Source organism: Phyllopteryx taeniolatus, chromosome 16 (assembly GCF_024500385.1).
Source record: "Phyllopteryx taeniolatus isolate TA_2022b chromosome 16, UOR_Ptae_1.2, whole genome shotgun sequence".
NCBI lineage: Eukaryota > Metazoa > Chordata > Actinopteri > Syngnathiformes > Syngnathidae > Phyllopteryx > Phyllopteryx taeniolatus.
Genome location: NC_084517.1, coordinates 6,128,581 through 6,153,185, shown reverse-complemented (window position 1 = coordinate 6,153,185; position 24,605 = coordinate 6,128,581). Strand labels below are relative to the sequence as shown.

The window sequence follows — 24,605 nt, the reverse complement described above, 5'->3', positions numbered from 1 at the left end:
GTGCGTCCGGAGCGGCGGGAAGGACCATTTTCTCGGGCCGAGTCTCCTTCCGCCGTCGTGCGGGCGTGTCGCGTGCGTTTCAAACATCCAATTAGACCGGTCAGGGTGAAGACGACTTGAGCGCAAACGACACGATAATATCAGGTTGTGCCAATTAGCTGATGTGATTGTTTGAGTGACACGTGACCATTTAGTTTACATGAATTATACATAATTGGATAAGCAGCGTAGACCTTGATCAGACTTAACGAGATGTAATTACTGTGCATGACTGCGATTGGCTGGCGACCAGTTGCGCGTGCGCCCCGCCTCTAAGGTAAACGGATGCACACGTGCGTATGTACATCAACGGTGACAGTGGGATGATTGAGCACTAAAACAGCAAATTGGACTAATCCAGTGCAACAGACGACAAAAATGCACCGGAGGAAACTCTCTCTTAACCTGTTCAGCTAACAACCCAGGCTAAACTTGCCCATACAATTGAGATGTTTCACTTCATCACACAGTACTCGAGTCTTGAGATACGAGCGCCTAGATTTACGAGTGACCCATTTTTTTGGAGGCGCGATACATTGCTTGCATTTCCCGTGTTTGCAGGTTACGTGGAGAGCAAATGCGATTACTTTTTGTTTTTATACGGTACAATACTGTTAAGTGCAATTTTTCATGGGAAAAGGATGTTTCAAAAAAATTCTTTTGGGTGAGGGTGGTACAGATTGATCGCCTTTCCATTCATTTCAATGGAGAAAGATGATTTCACCAAGCGGTGTCACGGTAGCAAAATTCTCACTTCGATACTTCACCTGCATACCAGTACTGAAACGATACCGAAAACATCAGTAAAAGCAGTGCAACTAAAACTGACAAAACCACTTCAAATCCTTTAGTATTTCTTCTTCTTCTTCTTCTTCTCCTCTTCTCATCTTCTTCGTCTTCTAATCTCACCGCCTTTCCTCATCGCGTCCTTTCATGACACAAAACAAACAAGCGACGAACTTACTGAATCCAAAGGAGGTCCAGTAGGGTGTGCTGATGTTCCATGTGATACGATGACATTACCTTTACCTTGACACTTCATAACAGAAATGTGTATGATTTCCAAGCACGGCCTGGCCTCGCTCTCTCTCGCAGGTGTTTGACGGCAGGGAAACGGTTGGCAGCCTGGCCTTCGGGCACGAAGCGGTCACGCTCTACCAGTGGGGGAGTCTCGGAGTTCCAGTGGAACAAAGTCAGCAGCTGACCGAGGAGGCAAGCGCTCTTCCGTTCTTCTCAGCTGAGGCCTTCTTAATGCTGCATCAAGCTCCACATGGAAGCCGGTGAGGGAAAAACGGGTTTTTTTCTCAGTCGATTGCAAACTGACATTTCTCTTGGGTTTCAGTTGCTTTGAGATGCTGCCACGGCTTTAAATGAGAACTCCAGGCTCATCTGATGACCATTCCTACTTTCATTCAAGTGCTATATTTAGAAATATTCTGTTCTGACTGAAAATGTATTTTTATTTGAACTGTTCCATGTACGTTCACAGAATGAATATGCACAAATCAGAATCCCCCAAAAATGTCCAAAAAAAGCACACAAGGAATTTGTCTCCGTGAGCAGGTGGCGCCATTCTGATGCTTAGCACGTGTGTGCACGCAGCGCCCCCTACTGCTTCAAACCAACACTTTCTGCGTCGAATCCAATTTGCCATGTTATTGTTCTTTAACCTTTAGGGTTATAAAAGCGCTCGCCTTGAAAAAGACATCTCTGAAAAGCCCAAAATGTCAGAGAGTTTTCATTTTCCTTTTCTGATAAGATGCGAAACGCTCGTTCCCAAAAGAAACGCGAGTTACACCGTCGGCTATCGAATGTAACCTCCAAAATGTCCGCTTGGGGGCGCCACGAGCCTATAGATACGAGGGCGCTGCTCTGCACGGTAAACGAGCAAATGACAATTTTGCTTCATTTAGGGGGGGGGGGGGAGCAATCAAGACAACCGAGGTCAACACGATACGCATCCAGTAAAACAAACAAACAAACAAACAAACAAAAGCCTGTGTACGTGGCGTAAGATGATTGGGCAGACAAACTCCCATGATGCGCTGCTTTCCCTTGTCCGGAGAACGTGTCAAATCTCCCTTGAAATCCACGAGAGTGCGCTTGGCATTGAATAATGCAACTTGGAGATCCACCCGCTCACACACGTGACGTCGACATTGAAACGCTAAATGTCCCTCTCACAAGCTACTGGCGCTTCTTGCATCGTTCAAAGGATCAAGTCAGCGCGACACCTGCTCGTCGTCGAGGCGAGATCATACAAAACAGGGACAGCTGTTTTGACTGATTTAAGGTCCCATTCAATTGGATTTCCTAATATTGCATGGGCAATAATTGGGGTTGAAAATGCCCAGGATGCCCCCTTTTCAAGCTATCCTCGTTGGTCTTTTACGCCTGGCGATCGAGACGGCTGGCTTTATCAGTATCGAAAATGAGCTCGAATCAGGTTATATCGCTGTTATTCTTCATTTGAATAGGGAAACCAGCTTGGCTCTGATTGGTCCTTGTGGCTTTTGGCAGCCAAAGCACGTTGCGTTTGGATCCTTTGCATTCCAGCGACGAACCGCAACCGTATCACAGACTCAGTTTAACGTATGTTATTAAAAGGATTTTGAAGGCTTGAGCATTCAGTGTACAGACTGCGGTTGCTTTTTGCCATCTCTATCAATTAATGAGTGAGATATGTATTGATCCAATGATAGGGCATATTTGTTATGTGCTGCAGTGTTTTGTGTTTTCCCCAAACCAAAGCAGAGAAGTGACGCGTGGGCCATGGAAGAGTCCATTATATTGAAGTGTAGGTGAGCATATGGATGAAAGTGTCGATGAAATAATGACCTTTCGCTACTTGTTACAGTTTGCTTATAATTATATAATAATTGCCGGAAATGTGCAAAGATTAAGAAAGACGAAACAACTATGTATGTAGTACTCGGTCGTGGCGACTGAATAGCGTGAAACCTTTTCTGTTGTCTGTTGTCCTATCTCTACCAATCACATTATGTCCCCGCCAATGAGGATCCATTTTACGGTAACGGTTCAATTTTCTTCGAACCCGAATTTATACGTCATACGAGCGAGCCACCATTGTTTCCCGAGTGCATGCGTCCACTGCTTTCTACAGTAGTGTTGTTCAAATGGCAGGTGAGCAGGACGTGGTTTCAGCAACGTTTGCCCACAGTATTGGCAAAGTTCGTTTTTTTCATGTGAACGAGTTCAGTTCATCCTTCATAATTCGACCTTTTGAACTCAATTCAGAAACCCAACCCGTTCATAGTTTTAGTTTTAATCTCAATATGATTTTTAGCTTTAAAGTAGTGGAACTTTATTTCGCCATAGTCGCCGCCCATTCAGTCCGCACTGGTCGCCAGCTGCAGCTTTCACCCTCCAAGCTCAGAAACATGAGGAAGAACTTTGTAACTTTTTTGAAAACGTATTGGGTGCTTGAAGTTACTGTAAGAAGCGTGCTACATAGCCTGGTTTAGAACTTTCGGGGGTTCATGTTCGGGGTCCCCGAATGGGCTCGAAACAGCTACGCTCAATGACGTTCGGCTTCTAACCTGGCATCGGAACGACGTACTGTATTTGTCTTCGGTTTTAACAGTGCGCTGCACACACCTTTGCTTGACGGCTGCAAAAGTGAGAAAGAGGTGATTGTAGCGTAACATCTCGTAAAGAACACCAAATTCGTGGACGGCATCGGCGTACTTACCGCCTTGCTATTGAACACACTTGACAAATCAAAAGCATAACGGCTGGGGAGAATCTCCTGCTTACACTTTCTTTTGCTTTCTTTTGGTTATTGCGAACATACAGCGGGTGCTAACGCAAGGATCAATAATGTCACAGAACGCACGTACTCGTGCTTTAATCCTCCGAGCGATCAGTGGATGTCCATCTTGTCTTGTTAGGTCACAACGAGGTCTTCCTAATGCTTCTCGTGTGTGCGTGCGTGCGTGCGTGTCTGTAAAGCAGCAGGCCTGTCCTGGCTCGTGCGTCTGCATAGCCGACATAGCCTTCATGTGTCTCACAGGTATGTATGCATGTGTTTACTGTATTGTTATCAAAACGAGTGTTGAATATAATGAACGGTCATCGAACGGAGACCTCGGGCGTCCTGGTGCCAAGTGCACGTGTGGACCCCCTTGTGCTCGAACACGGTGTTCGTTATGGACAATCCGTGACGAGCACAGAAGTCCAATGACAGAACACCGCTCGGGTTCCGATCGGGGGGAGGGGGCCGTTGCTCCCGATCACGCCCTTCCGGGTGTCACTGTCATTGCCCACGTGAGCATTGAAGTCCCCCAGCAGAACGATGGAGTCCCCAGCGGGAGCTGAGCGCTCTCCGGGTACTCTGAGCTGCTGTTTGGTGCATCGGCACAAACAACGCTCGCCTTCGAGCCCCGCCGCCAGAGAGGGGCCCGGTGACCCGCGTCCGGGCAAAGGAAAAGGTCTCCCTGAATTTTTCATCTCCATAGAGGTTTTTGGAGCTGTACTTTGTCTGGTCCCTCACCTAGGACCTGTTTGCCATGGGTGACCCTACCAGGGACGCGAAGCCCCAGACAACTTCGCTCGTGTAATTTACTTTTGTTGCGATAGTCTACAAACGGTACGTTGTGATACCTTCACTCTGGAGGCTGTTGCTAATGTCCCCAACATTGGTTTTGAGAACCTTACAGCTCTTCAAATATCATCAACTGCTGTTGTTTTCCTTGATCTCCATGTTCAACGTCTGTGTCTTAGTACTGTAGTTTCTTTCTTCTTCACGACATTACGATGCGTTTTCCATCTTCACAAAGCTTCAGAATGTCTTGTTATTCACCCATACGTAGCTCTCTGGTTTTTATGCCGTTTACACTCCTAACTGTAAGTGTACTGTTTACAGGCAAAACCCAAATATGAAACATTTGGATTGTTCTTATAATCAATGTAAGAGGACAACAGAAACACCTGTCAGTCCCATTATTGTGAACACATGCAAAATGGAGAGATTCAAACAAAAAGCGCTAGCTTCTAAGTTATACATCTGATCTCGCCGAAATCTTCATCTCTTGTCTCATATTCATCTTTTGATATTAAATCAAACTCAATGTTTTCAATTCACAGCAAAACAAATCAAGGAACTGGCCTAATTGTGCCGATACTTTTGAAGGGGAGCAAAGGTTTGCGGTCTACGTGTTGGATAAAAAGAGGAAGGCAACTGAAACTCAAGTCATGATTGTAATTCACACAGATCTTCCCCATGCGACTTGTGGCTGTTATCGTTTCATGAAAGCAGTTAATAACCACGTTTCCATTGTGCTAATGGTCATATATTTGTGGCCGGTCGCTCTATCATACTTTACATTACTATCACACAATAAATAAAGCGAAATCAATGGCTTTTTATTTGTCATTTCAAATCCCAAAATGGAGAGAAAAGCAACTCCACGAAAAGCATTTTCACTGGGTGAATCTGCTTTTTCCATCCAGAGTGGACAGATGGGCGTGGAGCGTGCGTGCGTGCGTGCGTGCGTGTGTGTGCGTGTGTGCGCACTCACACACGCCTGACAGAGCAAACGGGGAGGGGAAAATATAGAATGAACGCATCTGAGGAATATTTAAGGCCAAAAGTACACCTCAGTGAATCACAACGTCATCTACGGACATCCACTCAGAGGTCTTCCAGTTCCTTCAGCTCCACCCTCTTCATGCAAATATACACACATGGAAACACACACACACACGCACGCACACATCTGGTGTGCTGATGTCGCTTGCTGATCTGCATCAACAGCAGCGAGTCCTTTTAGCCGCCGTCTCACAGCAATGGATGAATGACTCCACCCTCTCTGACTTTATTCCAAAAGGCACACACACTAAAAAGTCGCCAGCAAAAAAAAAAAAAAAAAAAAAAGGAACATTGTGCATATATGATATCCAAATGTATTTTTACGGCGAGGGCACAGATTCCCGGGTCAGATGACTGTTGAATGATGAAATGGATTTGATTGTCAGGCTCAACGTATGACAATGGTTTTCAAGCACAGTTGTGTGACTTGACATGCACTTGCTGCAAACAGATATCGTCAACACACCTGCAAAGTCATTGTGGAAACAGAGGAGCAAACAATGTATGTTTAAAAGTGCAGAAATGTGCATTAGCAGTCAGGAAAGAATTAAGCACGACAATGTAATCTACCTCATCATGCTCACTTTCAAAAAACACATGGCAATTATCATGTGTGACGTGCAACAAGAGAGTATTATATTTGTCATCAGGCACATATGATAACATACACACAAAATCCACCACGTCCACAATATCCTGCTGGCTGGCAAAGGCCGTTCTACTCTATGTTTGGTTTGCACTTCAGCAAAAACAAAAGCAAAAAAAAAACAGGTTGGTTGGTTCATTGAAGACTCCAAATTGAAGACTCTAAATTGAAGAGTCCAAATTGAAGAGTCCAAATTGAAGAGTCCAAATTGAAGATTCCAAATTGAAGACTCTAAATTGAAGAGTCCAAATTGAAGACTACAAATTGAAGACTCCAAATTGAAGACTCTAAATTGAAGAGTGCAAATTGAAGACTCTAAATTGAAGAGTCCAAATTGAAGATTCCAAATTGAAGACTCTAAATTGAAGAGTCCAAATTGAAGAGTACAAATTGAAGACTCCAAATTGAAGAGTGCAAATTGAAGAGTCCAAATTGAAGAGTCCAAATTGAAGAGTCCAAATTGAAGACTCTAAATTGAAGAGTCCAAATTGAAGACTCTAAATTGAAGAGTCCAAATTGAAGACTCCAAATTGAAGACTCCAAATTGAAGACTCTAAATTGAAGAGTCCAAATTGAAGACTACAAATTGAAGACTCCAAATTGAAGACTCTAAATTGAAGAGTGCAAATTGAAGACTCTAAATTGAAGAGTCCAAATTGAAGATTCCAAATTGAAGACTCTAAATTGAAGAGTCCAAATTGAAGAGTACAAATTGAAGAGTACAAATTGAAGAGTGCAAATTGAAGACTCTAAATTGAAGAGTCCAAATTGAAGATTCCAAATTGAAGACTCTAAATTGAAGAGTCCAAATTGAAGAGTACAAATTGAAGACTCCAAATTGAAGACTCTAAATTGAAGAGTCCAAATTGAAGACTCCAAATTGAAGACTCTAAATTGAAGAGTCCAAATTGAAGAGTCCAAATTGAAGAGTCCAAATTGAAGAGTCCAAATTGAAGACTCTAAATTGAAGAGTCCAAATTGAAGAGTCCAAATTGAAGAGTCCAAATTGAAGACTCCAAATTGAAGAGTCCAAATTGAAGAGTCCAAATTGAAGACTCCAAATTGAAGACTCTAAATTGAAGAGTCCAAATTGAAGACTCCAAATTGAAGAGTCCAAATTGAAGATTCCAAATTGAAGACTCTAAATTGAAGAGTCCAAATTGAAGAGTCCAAATTGAAGATTCCAAATTGAAGACTCTAAATTGAAGAGTCCAAATTGAAGACTACAAATTGAAGACTCCAAATTGAAGACTCTAAATTGAAGAGTCCAAATTGAAGAGTACAAATTGAAGACTCCAAATTGAAGACTCTAAATTGAAGAGTCCAAATTGAAGACTCCAAATTGAAGACTCTAAATTGAAGAGTCCAAATTGAAGAGTCCAAATTGAAGAGTCCAAATTGAAGAGTCCAAATTGAAGACTCTAAATTGAAGAGTCCAAATTGAAGAGTCCAAATTGAAGAGTCCAAATTGAAGACTCCAAATTGAAGAGTCCAAATTGAAGAGTCCAAATTGAAGACTCCAAATTGAAGACTCTAAATTGAAGAGTCCAAATTGAAGACTCCAAATTGAAGAGTCCAAATTGAAGAGTCCAAATTGAAGACTCTAAATTGAAGAGTCCAAATTGAAGAGTCCAAATTGAAGATTCCAAATTGAAGACTCTAAATTGAAGAGTCCAAATTGAAGACTACAAATTGAAGACTCCAAATTGAAGACTCTAAATTGAAGAGTGCAAATTGAAGACTCTAAATTGAAGAGTCCAAATTGAAGATTCCAAATTGAAGACTCTAAATTGAAGAGTCCAAATTGAAGAGTACAAATTGAAGACTCCAAATTGAAGACTCTAAATTGAAGACTCTAAATTGAAGAGTCCAAATTGAAGAGTCCAAATTGAAGAGTCCAAATTCTCTCCAAATTGTGAATGTGTGAATGGTTGTTTGTTGTCTATTTCTGTCAGTTCTCTGACTGACTGGAGATCAGTCTTCGGACAAATGGTGTCGTAAAGTTGAGTATTAGTATGCAAAACTACCCAAAACGGCTTTGCTGTGCTGTACAGTATGTTGTTTTTTCACCCCTTTAACAGCAACAGTAAGAACAGTACATGAAATATGTATTATATATTCAAAATAAACAGGAGAGTGTAAACAGAGATGATTGTCATCGTGAGCCCTTAAAGCGGGTATTATGCCGGACAAAGATTCAGAGCCACTTTCAAGCGCCAGCGGGAGAAACTTAATTATCATGCAGCTCATTTAGTTTCGATAAAAGTACGTCACAGAGATGTTATTAAAAGAGCTCGGAACTGATTTAAATGGGGGCTTTTTTTCCGTCGTATGGCCTGCAGCCAATTTGATCACCCGGTTTGCCAAATAAACACCAGCATGCTTTCACATGCGCCGCAAATTGCTATTGACTGACTGAGGACCATGTTGGAGAAAGTAGCAGAAAAGTAGCCTGGCTTCATTGGTCGCGACTGTCCGATCTGAAAATGGCACATCTGGCTACAGCTCGGAGTGTTGGGCTTAGTTTGGAGACGCTCCATTATTTCTTAACACCGCCCTAATATAAACTCCGCCCCTGCCATCAGTTGCCCTGCCCTCCATGTGTCCTGAATGTGATTGCTAAATGTAATCCGACGTCTTATCACGTCTTATAACTTCAGCAGCTAAGTGGCCCATCACTAAGACAAGTACTAGTACTGGTTTACTGGAGGAGGAGCAGGGCCTATGTGTGTGAAAGGGAGTCCTGGTTGTGGAAAGGACATCGTTTAGTTTGGCCAGCAGAGGCCGCTCGGACGATTGTTTCCTTCAAAGCTGAAACATGCATGCACGCGCCTCCAAAAATAGAAGCGTTGTCCAAAAATCTGGAGAGAAAGATTTGTAGGGACTTAAATGTGGCGTTGCATCGGATCTCCAAATTTGAGAGGAACGGGATTTAACAACACCGTGACCTTCAGTACAGGCTCGACGTTTGGTTTGTCTGCCCACAATTTGAGTTTAAGTCCGCTTTCTGTTTCCGAGAGCAGTCTGGCTCATATAGTTGTTGTCCAATAGAGTTCAAATGTTATCTCATGGTGGGAATCTAACACACTGAAAACTGACTGCTACTATTTCCTGTTTACGGCAAAAGTGAACTTCTCAACTGCTTTTGAAGGCAGAACTGAGCTACGGTCAGTGCTTTTTATTCTAAGTCTTCGGTATGTGACGTCAAACAACTGCAGTGTGTGCTCCCTCTAAATCTGAATCCATATAACTGCTTTGAAACCTATTTGGACTTTGAGCATTACTCGTCCCAGTCCGACTGCCACAAAATCTGCACTGGCATGGTGACACTTGGAAAATCAGTTGAGGATCGATAAACAACAAAGACACAATCAGCAAGAGCGAGAAAAGTATTAGAGTACAGGCCTGCCATTGAATACGTGGGAGTCTATGTGGCGCGTCTGCGGATCTCATCATAGCTACAATTGCAGCAGCTCTGACTGTGACCCGACACCACAGCAACCAATCATGAGCCCACCTTCTTCGCTGTGCTCCGCCCACACATGACTGCAGAAACCAGGCTTAAATCATATGAGGCCTTGACACTTATTTGCTGAGGGCTGCTGCAGAAAGTCAGCTTTCCATTGGATCTGTTTCGAGTTGAATATTTTGCAGGGGCCGTTTCTGCAGGCCTCACATCTTCAAGCCATAAGGAAATGCTGCAATGTTCAGTAGCAATATTCACAATTCACAAAAAAAGCCACAAAGCTTTTTTGGGAAAATGTAAATGCGAAAGCACATTGACATGATTGACATGTAGACCAGCCAATGTCAATCGGGGACTGTGCGAGAAAGCAGAACACAAACACGCTGACTAAGGCAATTCCAGGTGATTTTAACATGGCATGAGAAAGGTTGGTCACCCTTGCAAGTGGTACAACTGGTTGCTGCCAGGCTGAAGAGGTTGGCAGAAATTGAATTTTCCAAATTGCGACGTCACAATTTGAAGTTGAGCAAATTGCAGTTTTGCACGGATTGACATTAACGAGCAGGGTTAGCTTCTGATATCCGGCACATACTCAAATGTTCAGCAAAGTGGGTCAACGTGACGTTGAGAGCTCTATTTTCGTGACTAGCGCAAAACTAGCGCTGTGTTTGCCGTAACTTTGCAAGGAGGCAGGCTGGTCCCGGTTTTGCTCATTTCGTGGACCCGCGCCTCCCCCGGCTAACATTTAAAGATGCAACGTCACCACAGCCGACTTCAATCCTGTCCAATGGAGACGGCTTCTTTCAGTCCCTTTAAAAGCTGCGCAATAGTCTCGAAAGGAGATGTCTCTACATGCAAAAGAGGAATTCAATACAGAACGAGCCAGTATGTGGCATGATAAAGAACACATCGAAGAAAGATAATGATAATGATAATAATAATAATCATTTCTACAGTGATTGAGGAGGTCGGCTGACCGCTGTTGACTTCCGTCTGTCACTGAGGCCATCATTACGTGGGAGAACAAACACGAAGAGGGATGACAGAAACCATTTGTTTGGCCTAAGAAAAAGAAGGAAAGCACTTTTACAATCTCCAATCAAGAGATGACTTCCTAAATCCAAATACAGAGGGTTTACAACAGATTCCAAAACACGGGTCGCATTAAAGAATAGGAAAGCCAGAAAAGGCTCACTGGTGCTTTACAGATGCACTTGAGCAGGCAAATTCTACAACGAAAGATGACTAATAACCCTCTGTCCTATGATAGTAACTGAAGACTGAAGAAAACTAAACGAACTGATCTAAACCCGATAGAGCACATTTAATGAGCAAAAGTGAAGGCAGCTAGACCAACTGTACATACAAGCAGCAACTGAAGGTGGATGGTGTGAAGACCTGGCGAAGCATATCCAGGGAGGAAACGCAAATGAACTCTTTAGTGAGGCCCATGGGCTCCAGAAAAAGCTTTTTCTCGACAGTAACCACAATGAAAAACCTTTTTACGTCACTTTGTCCAAAACTTGGTCTGCATAGTATAATGTAATGTATTTCCTAGACGGTACATGCTAGATTTTCATTAAACCCTATAATGATTATGTCTATACTAGATGTACATTATTTTAATTCAAATGTATTGTGGGCGTGAAATATACAGCTGCAATGGTCCAAATGCTTCTGGACTTGCAGAATAATAGTTCGAATTAATTGGCTCGCGTTGGTGGAAAAGACAGCTTCCATACACACGGTGACATTCAATTGCCACAAGGTAGAATGGGAAAGCTTGAACTGAACCATTTCATAAGGAAATCGCCATTAGTCCCATTTAGAAGACCACCATAAAACTTCAAAACAGTGCAGGGCTCAATGTAAGCAGTTCTGCCTCTCCATCCATAACCCCCCCCCCCCTGCTAACTTGGCTAAGTGCGAACAGGAACCAGCAGTTTTGGAGATGTTCAACAGTGTGAGCGGGCTGGTGGGGTAGGGGCTTACGTTAATAAGCTGCTCATTTGGAAAGAAGGACTGTTTGAAAAATGCTGAGAGCGATAGAAAGAGGCATATGAAAAGAGGAGAAGAAAGGGGAGGAAGAGGTGACTTGTGACCCCCTGATGTCATACTGGAAAATGCTGGAGGGGGCATTGTAAAACTACTCCACAAAGACGTCTAGGAGGGTCTAGGTGCCAGCGTTGCAGCTAGGTCCACATGAGCACAATTCATAGAGATGACAAGAAAATCCCCTCTTATTTACGCCGGTGTTCTGTTCTTACACCTGTCCCTTTTTTTTTTTTTTTTTTTTTTTTAACCAAGTGATCACTGCTCCGTCGTCACTGATATCAGCTGACAGAATATAATATCGGAGAAGGAGGGGGTGGACGGATAGCGAGAGCTGCTCCATAGTCAATCTGTCGCAATCGTAAAACCAGAAAACTTCATTCTTAACCGTCAGACAAGTAGAAAAAGTCTCTAATGTAAAAAGAAACTATCATGTAGAAAGTGGAATGGCAATGCAGTTAGTGGCTAAGAATTGTCAACAAAATGACACAATCGAAAACTAATTCCCATTGTTGTGAAACACTTTTGACTACACGCTATGTTTAAATGTCCACGAAATGACCAAATCAAATGATGTATCTCACCTTTATCGTGGCTTTTAAATGCGCATTATGCATTCGTCTGCATGTCCTGTATGCTCAGAAAAACATTTTGCAATCCGTGCGTGAGTGAAGTATTCTCACTGTTCTCGGCCAGTGTGGCAACAGACAATGTGAGCGTGTACCCCTACTAAATACAGAATGAGCCGGTGATAACCGCTGGCGACTTCAAGACGGTATGTCCTGCAGAGCTCACTATTTGTCCGCCTGCCTGTGCCACGATCGAATTCACCGAAATCGCGTTAGACCAGCGGTCTACCTCGCGCCCGTAGACGTGGTCTGAGCAGGTGTAAGTTGAGACTGACTTTCTGGCACCGGTAGAATTCCTGGATGGCTGTATTTAATCCTTTAGGCACTACTGAAGACTCGCATAATGCTGAAGTCATGTGTGACGTGATTCATGATGAGGGTTCGACCTTCAAGTTGTGGTGGGAGTTTTGCGGCCAATTTTTTGCCGGGTTCGACAACCTTTGGTGCGTTTGAATCTTTGGGTCGCACCGTAAACTACTAAGTTCTTCTGCACTGAGGGCAACGAGCAGGTTGACGTTTCGCATCTTTACTCCGGCGAGCTACGGTAAGAGTCGTCGGAGGGCTTGTAACTGGCAGAGCACCAGGATGATGATGCGTATGAAGATGCAAATGAGATACAATGAAGAAAGATTCGAAAATACGGACAAGGAATTGGGAGCGAGAAATGAAAATAGATTGAAATATTTTCCTTGTCGTTTCTCTTTCTCGCTGACTTTATACAAACACACAGCAAAATCCCAGTATGTGGTTCTGGTTTCTAAGGAAGCAGTAAACCCACCGGGTATCCCACCAGGCTCTCTGCTTATCCCCCTTGATCTTTTGCTTTGTAAAAACAGTTGCCTCCAGGGCCACCAGGCACAGTGAGAGTGTGTGCAGACGTATGCACACTGCGGCAGTAAAGTCATTTTCAATGCATTTTAAAGGATGAAAAGTGAGCCAATTACCAGAAAGAATAGCTTCATTCATGTGAAGGAGAAACGTGCCTCTTAGCGGGGCTTTCCTCAAATTTGTTTGGAGCTCAGGTGGCAAAGGCTGCAGATTTTGCATGAAAGAGTGAAGGTGAGAAATCGACTTGGTAATAAATTCCATCTCAGCTCACCCCAATTTACAGTTCACACGTTTAGGGGGTCTAATATCAACACTATCATGTGTTGATCTTAGACATTCATCTAGCGGCAAGAGTGTCACTCCAGTCCGGGGTACAGCCAAAGTGGGCATCCTCTTTTCACAACAACAACAACAACAAAGGTTGTTCAAAGCGAATGAAGACACCCCGTGAAAACGTGACGTTGTCGTTGATTGTTTGCCGACATGCTTGAAAGAGTAAAGGCAGAAGAACATGGAGAACAATCATCACGTGCAACATTATAATATGACTTTATACTGGTGATCTGGCAATGACAGAGAACATATTCTCCCTATTAAAGACATTTTCGAGAGAGCTTGTCCTCATTAGTGTGGCTGGTTAGCTGGGACGTGTCCTAGCTGACTTTGGGTGCGAGGCGGGACACGCCCTTGGACTGGTTGCCAGCCAATAGGCTCGCGAGAAGATGCCCCTTATTTTTGATTGATTGTAATGTTTCCTCGTTTTTTTGTATTTGTTCTTTAGAATTGAATGCCAATTCTTGGACATCGTTCTTGAATGAATACACATTTGTGGGATGACGTCCGACCGTGCTGAAATGCTGAAAGATTGCTTTTCTGGAAGGAAGCTAACAGATATTAAAATAACCACAAGCCTCAAACTCTACAAGATGATCATTTGATTTGTTGTTCATGTTCAGGTCTTGCGCAAGATAAACACGTTATACAGGTGAAAAATAGTTACACTTAACTACAAAATGGAACCAGCAATGAACGCAACATCTGTTTTGAGGAAAGTTATAGTGTTTTAGAGGCCTTTTCCTTGAATAGAAGACAACCAGTGGTAGCAATGTTAATAGTTGCTTGGGTGTCTCTTCAGTGTTCAGCTAAATGAAAAGGTTGGAAGCTTCTTCACATCTGCTGGCAAACTCCAATTATGCAAAGATAACAGATAACAGATTGCGTGGCCAAAGAGTTGCGCTGATGGACAACAGAACAGAAGCTTACATCAGAAGGGATATTAATCACTGATGGCACATTGTAAACCGTTAAATGAGACATTTCATTTGGTATTATATGTAGAGCCGAATTTTTGTTGGCGTCAATTTGTATTGTTCTTTGTAGATCAAGAAAAATAGACAGAAATGCGAGCACCGAACGGAGGAAGAGAGGTTCTTCTTTGGGTGCGACAATGTAACACACGTTTCAAAGTTCAGCCTTCCTGAGGAGAACTTCCCAAAAGCCTCTAATTTACTGTGTATTTATAGCAGCCCCAGTGGCCTGAATGGCGCAGAGGCGTGATTACACAGCACCAGTCTCGGGCCTCTTCCTCCCTTCCCGGAGCTCGGCCGTCTTCGACCTTTTTTTTGCGTCAGGGGGAACAAGATGATTCCAAATGCAACGCACCATCAAGCGGCACGTCGTTGTTGTCATTCTGCGTTTACCTGATACCAAATGACCCACGACCTTTACGAGTACACGCGTTGGCTTTTTTCCGCGTCCTCTGATTGCTTGAGCGGAATACGCACCTGAGATTGATTTACTGAGGAGGACGATGTCGGACATGATTAGAAATTCATTTGACACTTTCCAAGAACCTCTGTACGTTCCACCGCGCAAGTAGTATGAGAAGCAGTAGTCGTGTAAGAAGACTGCTTCAATCAAAGGCACGACTTCTGCAGTTTGGAAACACATTATGTAGTAGTTAGGAAGACATCGTTTGACAAAAAAAACGCATTTGTATTGAAATTCATCGAACATTTTGGAGTCACTTGAGAAAGCCATGTCATTTTCTTCATGAATCCTGTCAAAGAAGGCTTCCTTAAATCTTGTTTGATACTTTTTGTTTCACATGCCAACAAAATAAATCAAATAAGACAGGCACAAATGTGCATAAGCCTGAATATTCTTGCCGTTTGCAGTGTTTTCCCACTGTATTGCAGGAATCTGTGGTTTATAGTGATCATTTTTGAATGGGTTTACCGTACTTTTGTTGAACGCCGAGAGAGAGAACAGTATAAGGGCACGCATACGGGAGCTGCTGTCGACCGCAGCTCACACCCAGACACTCGCATGCAGACTCGCCGTGTCTAACAGAAAGGACAAACATTTTCATAATGAATTTCATGCTTGCAACTTGTTTTGTGTTTTCAAATATGTTTACAATGTGCTTAAAAAGCGTCTTTTAATAACTTTGTGTATGGGTGAGACAAGTTATGATTATAGTGGCGCTCAGCCGCGATAGCAACATTTGAAAGCACATGAACACGTTATGTCTCAAAAGAGCAGCGAGAGTCCGCCGATGCGTGGCTCGGCTAACATCATGCACATCGCCAAACTGTGGCTATGTTGAACTCCGTGCACAGTTGCTTCTTCAGGAGGTTGGAAGGATCTGGCCGACCGTTCAACAAGTCAAGCCAAAGAGAAAAGGGTTAGTTTTACTCCGTTTCCCCACTTGCAAACATGAACATGCTCCTACATGTTTTACCGTCGCCATTCTGGGAGTGGAATGCGTACCCTCGATATTATTTCTTCTGCTGTTGTTCGTTTCAGTTCATTCATATTCGTGTTTTAGTAAAGACGCAAGTAACTTGTCCATTGTTCTTCTCACCATGAACAGCAGCGCGGGGCAGAAAGAATAATACATGTGCGGCTCTGTCACATATTATGTTCTCTCTCTCCAGTTCGGTGAGGATCGGCCGAGCGAAGGTGACACAGTTCGGAGGGACGAGAGCGGACAGGACAGCCTGCGTGCGGACTTAAGTGGAATGACACTTAAGCTACTTACTTACTAAAATCTTTCAATCTGGATTTGTCCTTCAGCTTCCAGCGTTCCTTTCAATTTCACGACGCAGTTTTCAGTCACAGGGTTCACGCTGAAAAGCCAGTTTGCAAAAATATCGGCCGAGTAAAAATAAATGGATCAAAAATATGCCATATATAATAGAAGACCAGATAGCCATTGCGATGATCCTAGCATGGCTCTTTGCATTTGTGTTGTGTGTTTGTTTGCCTTTCTTGATCCCCGAAGCCTCAATGTCTGAAAATTAGGCTCCAACCCCAGCAAAGATAGATGAACATGGCAAGATTTGAGTTTAATCCCGAAGAACACAACTATGGATCACCAGCTCAGCCGAGTTCAAAGGTCCTCGTGGCCAGGATAGCACCTTGCAATTATTTGATTCGAAGCGTGACAAGTGGAAGGCAAGAGGCAAGCGCACGTGTTGATCGCTGTCGCTCAGCTTCTTAGCAGAACAACTTTTGCATTTGCACTTTTCCATGACACTTACACTTGACGCAGGAGGGGAGGAAGAAATGTCAAAGCGTGTCTTTCAAAGCTATCAGTGAATGAACACCATATCGCATGCACGTCAATCGACTGGTGTCCGGAGTGAAGAGGAAGGGTGGGCCACCCGCTTTCCACGACCCTGGGCGTCGAAGCACCCCGACCAGTCCTAAAGAGGGGGGGCGAGGGTCACGGATCACTACCCCCCACGCCCGAATCCCCCGCCACCCCACACCCAACGTGCCCCACCGCTGGCACCCACCGCCAACAGGGCCCAACGCAGGACCCGGCTGCCACCTGAAATAGGTGCATGTCGAGCACCCGCCGCAAGCAATGACGGGCGAGGGCGCCAGGAGAGCCGGGGACCCATCTCCCCGCAGTCCGACAACCGAAGGGGGGTGTGGAGTGGCGAGTCAAGCCGAGAGAAATGTGAAGACCCACCACCCACCCTATTACTATGGTTACCAGGTCCACCCCTTTCCGAGTAGAGCGGTGAGAAAAAAATCACTCTTATCACACCCCACGCCGCTGGATCATTGGCAAAATCGACACAGCCGATAATCAGGCCTTTAATGAAGTGGGGGGGGGGGGGGCTCCAATTCGGCACAGTTTTGGGTAAGCGTGTTTCCAAGAAAGCATGGCTGTGCTGAGCATTTCCAGAGAAGAACTCCGAATCGGTTCAGTCACTGGCTACTTATTTGATTGCTTCTCGTCATTGTACAGTATTTTTAACGGACCTTATTGAATGAAATATGGCTATTTTCATCATTTTCGAGATGTGGCAAATGCAGCAGCTGAAGCTGTTGGGAATTATGCGTGCATGCGTTTCTGAAGTTCACACTGGAAAAAGAGGAAAATAACTCCCCTGCAAAAAGACTCGCCTCTTTTCAAAAGCTATCATCACCAGTGCCAGTTTTTTTTTCTCTCACCATCTGTGAGTGTTTCTCCTTCCTGTGTCTTTGCTGCTCTTTAATTGCACGACGCAACACAAAAGTTTGACTTTGACCCTGTTGTAAACGTACTGAAGGCAAAAATTGCAAAGTATTCATTGTCGAGTCGAGTGTATTGTACTCTGTTTTGAGCACACACGCGCACAAACACACACATCTGCTCTCATAACAGGAAAAGCTCAAATCATATGATACTAACAAATGGAGTGGCACCATCATCATAACACCTCTCACACTGTATTTCGCATCTCCGTCACATATTCGAGACCAAAAGGCACCACGGGAAACACGGGCTTCCTGAATGCCGGCGGTCCAACACGGCCACGCATTAACTCGAAGTGAAGTGATCAGAAAGCTTGTGATACTGGAGGCTCATGAAGTAGGATTACCTCCAAATGTACCTCTTGATGTGACGGGAAGAAGAATACAAAGTGGAAAAGAAGGAGGGGAGAGAGGAAGTCACGTGGTTCAGGGACTTAGCATAGAGGAGGAGAGAGGAGCCGCAAAGTGGAAAAGCAGACTGCGGTAATGGGAGACAAAGGGAAAAGAAAGTGACTGCGAAAGACAGAAAGGGGAAAAAGAAGCACAGAACGTAGCGCTCGACAGGTTTCTTCCTTGCGAACTGCATTGAAGGCCATCGGAGGTTGTGACTACTGGAGACGCTTGTAGATTGTACGGAATAGCACAACAAAATAAAAGCAGCACCGTGGACACTGGAAAAAAAAGAAAAATCACTTGCGCACACACACACACACACACACTTGCGGCGGACCCTATAACTCATGTTAGGGAGTGGCAAGAGTGTGAGAGAAAGCAGAGAAGTCGTCTGCGGAAAACTGAACAGAGCATACTGGGAAATTACAGGGTAGCGGGTAAAAATAAAAGATTCAAAGTGTGTGCGTGACTTTATTTTGGGGGTCAGAAAGGCCCGTATATATTGTGGCGCATGGAGAGGCAGCCTTCCGCAGTTGTAGTCGTTTTCAGAGGCGCATTAATGCCGCTGCAGCAAATACGGTGGAAATGTACAATTGTACGGCACTGTCACACTTAACTTGGCAAGTTTCTTCAACATTTTGAAGACACCTGACGCCCGTTACAGAACATAGCGAACGCTGACGTGTCGATTCTTTCAAACCTCTTCACAATAACATTATGGATCATTTGACTCGTTCCAGCGTGTGCACTTTAGAGCACAAATTTCGCAAGATTATTAAGCATATACTGTAATTGTTTAATATCGCACGCTAGCACCGCTAGTGGCGCACGTAGCCCACTTTGAGCATCAGTGACCTTGCGTGAAAGAAAAGTTCAAAGACGGTGGTTCGAAAATTGGGAGCGTTGTTTTAGCCCCTTGTTGCCGTGACGCTGATCTTGGCTTGATACGAGTACAGTCGATGAAACGTCGTGTTTGGCTATGGGACGGATTTGATATAGGGGAAAGCATTCTTGAAATACGAACAAGTCGGAGGTCGGCCAGAGTAAATTCTCTATTTAAATGTCATTTCATGAAATGTTTGTGTTTGGCTTCCCTTTCCGCTCGGCATCGAGCATTCATTTGCGCAAGCCGCAGAGAACACTGACACAAGAGCGGAAAGTGGATAATGACATAATAGCAGATAAAGCGGCGATGAGAGGGCAAATGGGGAAGTTGTGGTGAAAGTATTGCAGGAAGAAAGGACATTTAGGTTGGAAAAAAAAAAAAAACTGAGCTCAGTAGTAAGAGAGCGAGACCAAGTCAACGAGAGACAAGAAGGAAAGAAGGGAAGGAAGTTGTTGAAAATCCGCCATCATGTGCACATGATGTGATGGGGGGGGGAAAGGGGAAAGGGGAAAGGGGACGGGTTAGAATCCTGAAAACGTAAGTGAAGGTTTCAGATTGAACAGATGAGGACATTGGAGGAGGAGAGGAAACAGAATGAGATGCAGGAAGACGAAAGCTCAGCGAATATTCAACTATTCCAAATCTCAGTCATCCCAAACACACGTAGTCGAAATGAAAAGACAACCGCTTTGTTTTGTTCTTCAAAGACAAACAACAACAACAACAACAACATCTGTGGAATGCTGACAGTCTTAAGAGATTTGAAAGACAGAACAGCAAAGTTGCTCGACACGAGTAGTGCAAAATAAGAAGATTTAAAGAAGTCCATGTCTCTCTGCGCATGGTGAAAAACTTGGTAAAACATTGACCTCAATGGAAAAGAATGCAAACCCTCTCGCTCTCTCTCTCTTTTCCTCGCTCTCCTCCCCCTCGTGTGTGTGAGTCGCACACATACTGCTTAGATTAAAGTGCCACGGCGTGCGGGGAGAGAAAGACAACAAGGGAATGTTCTTTTTCCACTTTTGACCTAGACTCTTTCTCACTCTTTTTTTCCTGATCTCCTATTATTCACTTTTTTTTTGCCTGGTCATTAAGTTCAAAGCCCACAAGTCTTTTGTCGCTTTCTTTAAATTAAAAAACAAAAAACAAAGAAAAAGCAATAGCACAATGGACGCCAGAGTGGATTGTCTGGCACTCTTATGTATCGCCATTAAAATGCCAATAGTTGAATGAAAATGGCTGGAAAGGCTTTGGCCATTCTCTGACATTGTGTAAACATAAGCAGCTTGTTTTGTGGTTTGTCCTTCAAAAGTGAGCTAAAAGCTGAAAGTTGAGCCTAATTCGCAGCTCACATTCAAGCAAATGTGCATACGTTTGGATATAAAAAATAAAAAAAAGGCAGGCAATTACGTATACAACACAGGGAGCAATGTAAATGTGCCTGCATTGAAGTTAGCACTGATGCTGTTTCATAACTACGTGTATTTCTGTTTGACAACAATCCATATTTAGTCCGTTTTTTTGTTGTCATAACATAAATATGAACACAAAATGTTGACTTTTGCCACCCTTTATCCACAAATTCCACCAAAAAGGTGCCACATTTTGATCGTATATCTAAAGAAATAGCTTCCTTCCTTCCAATAGGCAGTGCAGTTCAGTAGAAGCGACGTGAAGACGTCACAGTGCAAGATGCAAATGTTGGTCAAAGTACTGCATGCGCACACCTGAATGGATGCGTAATTGAACAAAAGGGTCTGGAAACATGACGCATGATTTGATCTGGATTTTTGTGGGTCATAAAAACCTCATTCTCAGTTTTGAGTTGAACCATGTTTCATTCTCCAGTACTGCGTTTTTCAGAGCTGTCGTTTAGTTTTTGACTTAGTTTTTTTCCCAGACTGAAATTTTGTGTCAGGCAAATCCCATGCATTGGGATCATTGATCATTGATCAGATATCAGGAAGTTTCTCCATATTGATAAATGTGACAAATACTGTAATATCAAAAGATAATTCATGCAAATCAAATCACAGTCGAAGACTAAAACGAAGCAACAAAATCTGACCAGCAGTGATGGGCTTCAGGTACACTATAAAAAAAAAAAAACCTATAAAACCGGTCCATCTTAATAAAAAGAATCATTAGTCTGCACCTCAACTGTGACCCTAGAGAACTTTCCATAAGCGCTACAATGTCATTTTCCAAGTCGGTGTGATCTTGCAAACATCGCTGACGTGCCTAACGAAGGGTTACCGTTTAGGGAAAGATGTGCTTGATTGACAGCCGGTATCATATTACAGGCAGTCGGCGTGGCCACGCCTTCTGTCCCTTTTCCGCACGTGTAAGCCCCACCCTCTCCCGAGTGAGGATTTCCTGCCCTTCCGATAAGATAACGGCAAGCCATGTCAGATGTGTGTTGGTCTACGGTCTCTTGTCGACTGCAAAAATGTATATTGAGTGTCGGCTGGTGCTTATTTGTACATTGGATTTGTTTTTTTTATTTTGTAGCTTTCTTCAGTTAAATAGTCAAACCATATTGATAAAGTCTTGAATGGTCATCGTCTCAAGTCTCAATGCACTCTCCAAAAGAAAAACGGCCTGCTTCGATTCTCTCTCTGCCTCTCCCTCCCGCTCTCGCCGTTGCTCTGTCTGCCTCTCGCTCGCTCTCTCTCTCGGCTCTTTTGCTTTTGCTACATCACCCTGCCACGTCGAGGATGGGCACGATGCCGTTTCGCTTTCCCTCCTTCGAGCAGAGGTCAAAAGAGTTTACGCAACAGAATTAGAGCTCAATGAGAGACTGACTGAGATGCGGGTTTACTCACGACGAAACATCACAAACTCCGATGTGCAACATTTCTGCAGTCAGGAGACGGACAAGGTACAGAACAAAAGACTAGAATGCATCAGGACCAATAGAAGGAGCTTTAATGACAATTTAGTGGGAAAGAAGGGCGGAGAGGCCAGTCCGACTGACTTCACTTAGGTCCTCATCGCTTCTGGAGAAAAGAAAAAGAGCAAAATGATGTTAGCATGTCTCCCGCACAGTGGAGAGGTCCTGGCAGATGGTGCAGGTTCGACTCCCGGTCCCAAGTCCAAATAACGCTTCCTCAGCATTCGATGCATCTCATTGTTCAATGGTGTCAGTTAGGAATTTCCCAGCCATGAAATGTACCACGGAACACAGTGGAGACAGTCATCGTCAAGTGGAGGAAATATGGCACAACAGTGATGGATAGAAAGATGAGAAGAAAAATGGCCATGGAGGCTGACAGCAACACTGAAGAAGCTGCTGGCTGTTTAGTGCACGTGACAACAATCTCCTGTCTTCGTCCTATTTCGGCGGTGGGAAAATGTTTGGCCTCAATTCCCGAAAGTACTGGGTGCAAACACAACACTGCTCATCATCAAAAGAACAGTACAGCTAACGTGAAGCGGTTCCAGCGGCAGCATGGTGCTTTGGGGCTGCTTTTCTTCAGCTGGAACTGGTACCCCAAGTCAAGATGGAGGAAATTATGCACAGTTCCAAATAGCAGTCAGTGTCAGCAAAATTTAAGGATTCTCCTGGGAAAAAAAAGTCAGGAAGAGTCAACTAGAACTGCCGAAATTGATTTGAGGTTAATCAGAGGACCTTTAAATAATGGCAGGTGTATGCTGACTCCCTTTTAAGATCAGTTCAAATTTGACTGATTCAATCTGAACACAGCCACATCCCCAATTATGAGGTGTGCACACTTGTGCAACCACAATTTCAACTTCTCGGTTGTTTATTTGTACTCCCCCTCTTGAAACAAATTTCATCTTCTTTTACAATTGAGTTGTCCAGGTTAAAAAATTTTGAAATCATTTTTTCTTGGTCTCATTTCTTTTGCATATCAAAAAAACCTGCCATTCGAACGGGGGTGTGTAAACTTTCTAAAACCACTTTAGTTCTCGGGTTTCATTATACTATGTAGACGTAATTATGATGACTGGTCCATGTGCGGTATATGGACAAATACTGCATATCCAGTATTATATGTTTCTAATGTTAGCAGAATGTTCTGGAAAAGGAATTCTCCTGCCCGATACCTCTTGCTTCGTTTTCACAGGCTCACGTGCGTTGGTGACCCCTTCACCGATGAGCCTCAGTGATAGATAAAACACATGTTGGACCAACAGCAGAACTGATTTCCATACCAAGGACCCAGCTGCACAAATGAGTCCGGATTAGTACAATTGTCATTATCAACAGACGGTATTTGTGGGCTACAAAGCCACCAAACGCACGTCTTACCTACTTTGGCTAAGGACATGAGAAACTTGATCAAAGTGAACACTTTAAGGCTATTTGTAGGTCAAGCGATGCCTTGTTAGTTGCTAAACGCAGCAAAGCCAAACTCATCTGGGTTGTGAGTAAAAAGGGAAGCGAATGAAATGAGCGGACAGATCGACGAGGCAGCTGGCAAGCAACCGTTGCACCCCCTCCACCGATTTATCACTTGGATCTTTGACTTCCAGCTGCAGAGGAGCAGTGTGATTACTCTCTCGATACACATGAACACATCACATCCTTTGCTCTATTGGCTAGAGGATACTAACCAAGAGGCAATTTTAAAGTGCTCCCTTCATTTTCAATTGGGCCTTTTTGCGAATAGGGGAAGGTAAATCAGCCTGTCGTTGATACCATGACTAAACTCACGTGCAGATTTCCAGATGCAAAACAAAGTGTTAATGACACAATGCACAAAACCTCCATAGGCAGATAAAGATTCTTTTTACACACATTATGTACTGTACTTTAAATACAGTATTATTACAAAGACCGATTTGAAGGATGCTATGTGGTGAATACGAGAGTGCCCTCGGGTGGCTTGCGCTCGCTGTCCGCAGGGAAAGCGTCAGCGAAAGGAGCTGCGGGGGGCGGGGGTGGGGGGATTGCTGCAAGCTGAAGCTCTGACTGTCCAGCAGTTATTTGAGCTGAATGTTTGGGGATTCTTGAGCTCCACCTACTCCTTCTCGCCTTGTGCTGTTTGCAAATGTAAGGTTGGGACTGTGCTTCTATTACGCTCACTGATGATTGTCACCACTCACACTCGAATTAGTGAGACCCCACATGGCGTGAAAAGAGATCGGCACGCATGTCCTTATAGTGAATGCTGTCCTCGAGATGAGCAATACAACACCCCATAAAAACAGATAAACACCCAGATCAAACCGGATTTCTGTTGAAAGTACCCAAACTGACCTGTGAGAGGCAGCATGGTGCCAGAGGGTATCCGGGCTGCTGTAGAAGACGTAGAAGAAGAAGGAGTAGTACTAGTAGTAGCAGTAGCACAAGAAGACATTAAAAAAAAAGAGTCAATTATTCTATCAAATAATCGGATCAAAATTAATTTCGCACGAAGGTCTATTGATCATTTTTTTCTGATTATTGTACCATCGGGCAGGAGGCGGGGTACACCCTGAACCGGTTGCCAGCCAATCGCAGGGCACATACACAAAAAAACAACCATTTGCACTCACAGTCACACAGGCGGGGC

The 24,605-nt window shown here is 43.9% G+C and overlaps 1 long non-coding RNA gene across 2 annotated transcripts in view; it reads right to left on the bottom strand.

Annotated features, from left to right (window-relative positions):
• The window catches only part of LOC133465494 (uncharacterized), a 59,949-nt gene that overhangs the window by 4,655 nt on the left and 30,689 nt on the right, over positions 1-24,605 (bottom strand). The window contains exon 4 of one of the 2 annotated variants that reach the window (XR_009784639.1): positions 3,437-3,670. The exons of the other annotated variant lie outside the window; for it this stretch is intronic. This is a non-coding gene — a long non-coding RNA (uncharacterized LOC133465494). Of the gene's footprint in view, positions 1-3,436; positions 3,671-24,605 lie in introns of those variants that run through there. 2 annotated transcript variants of the gene reach the window in all.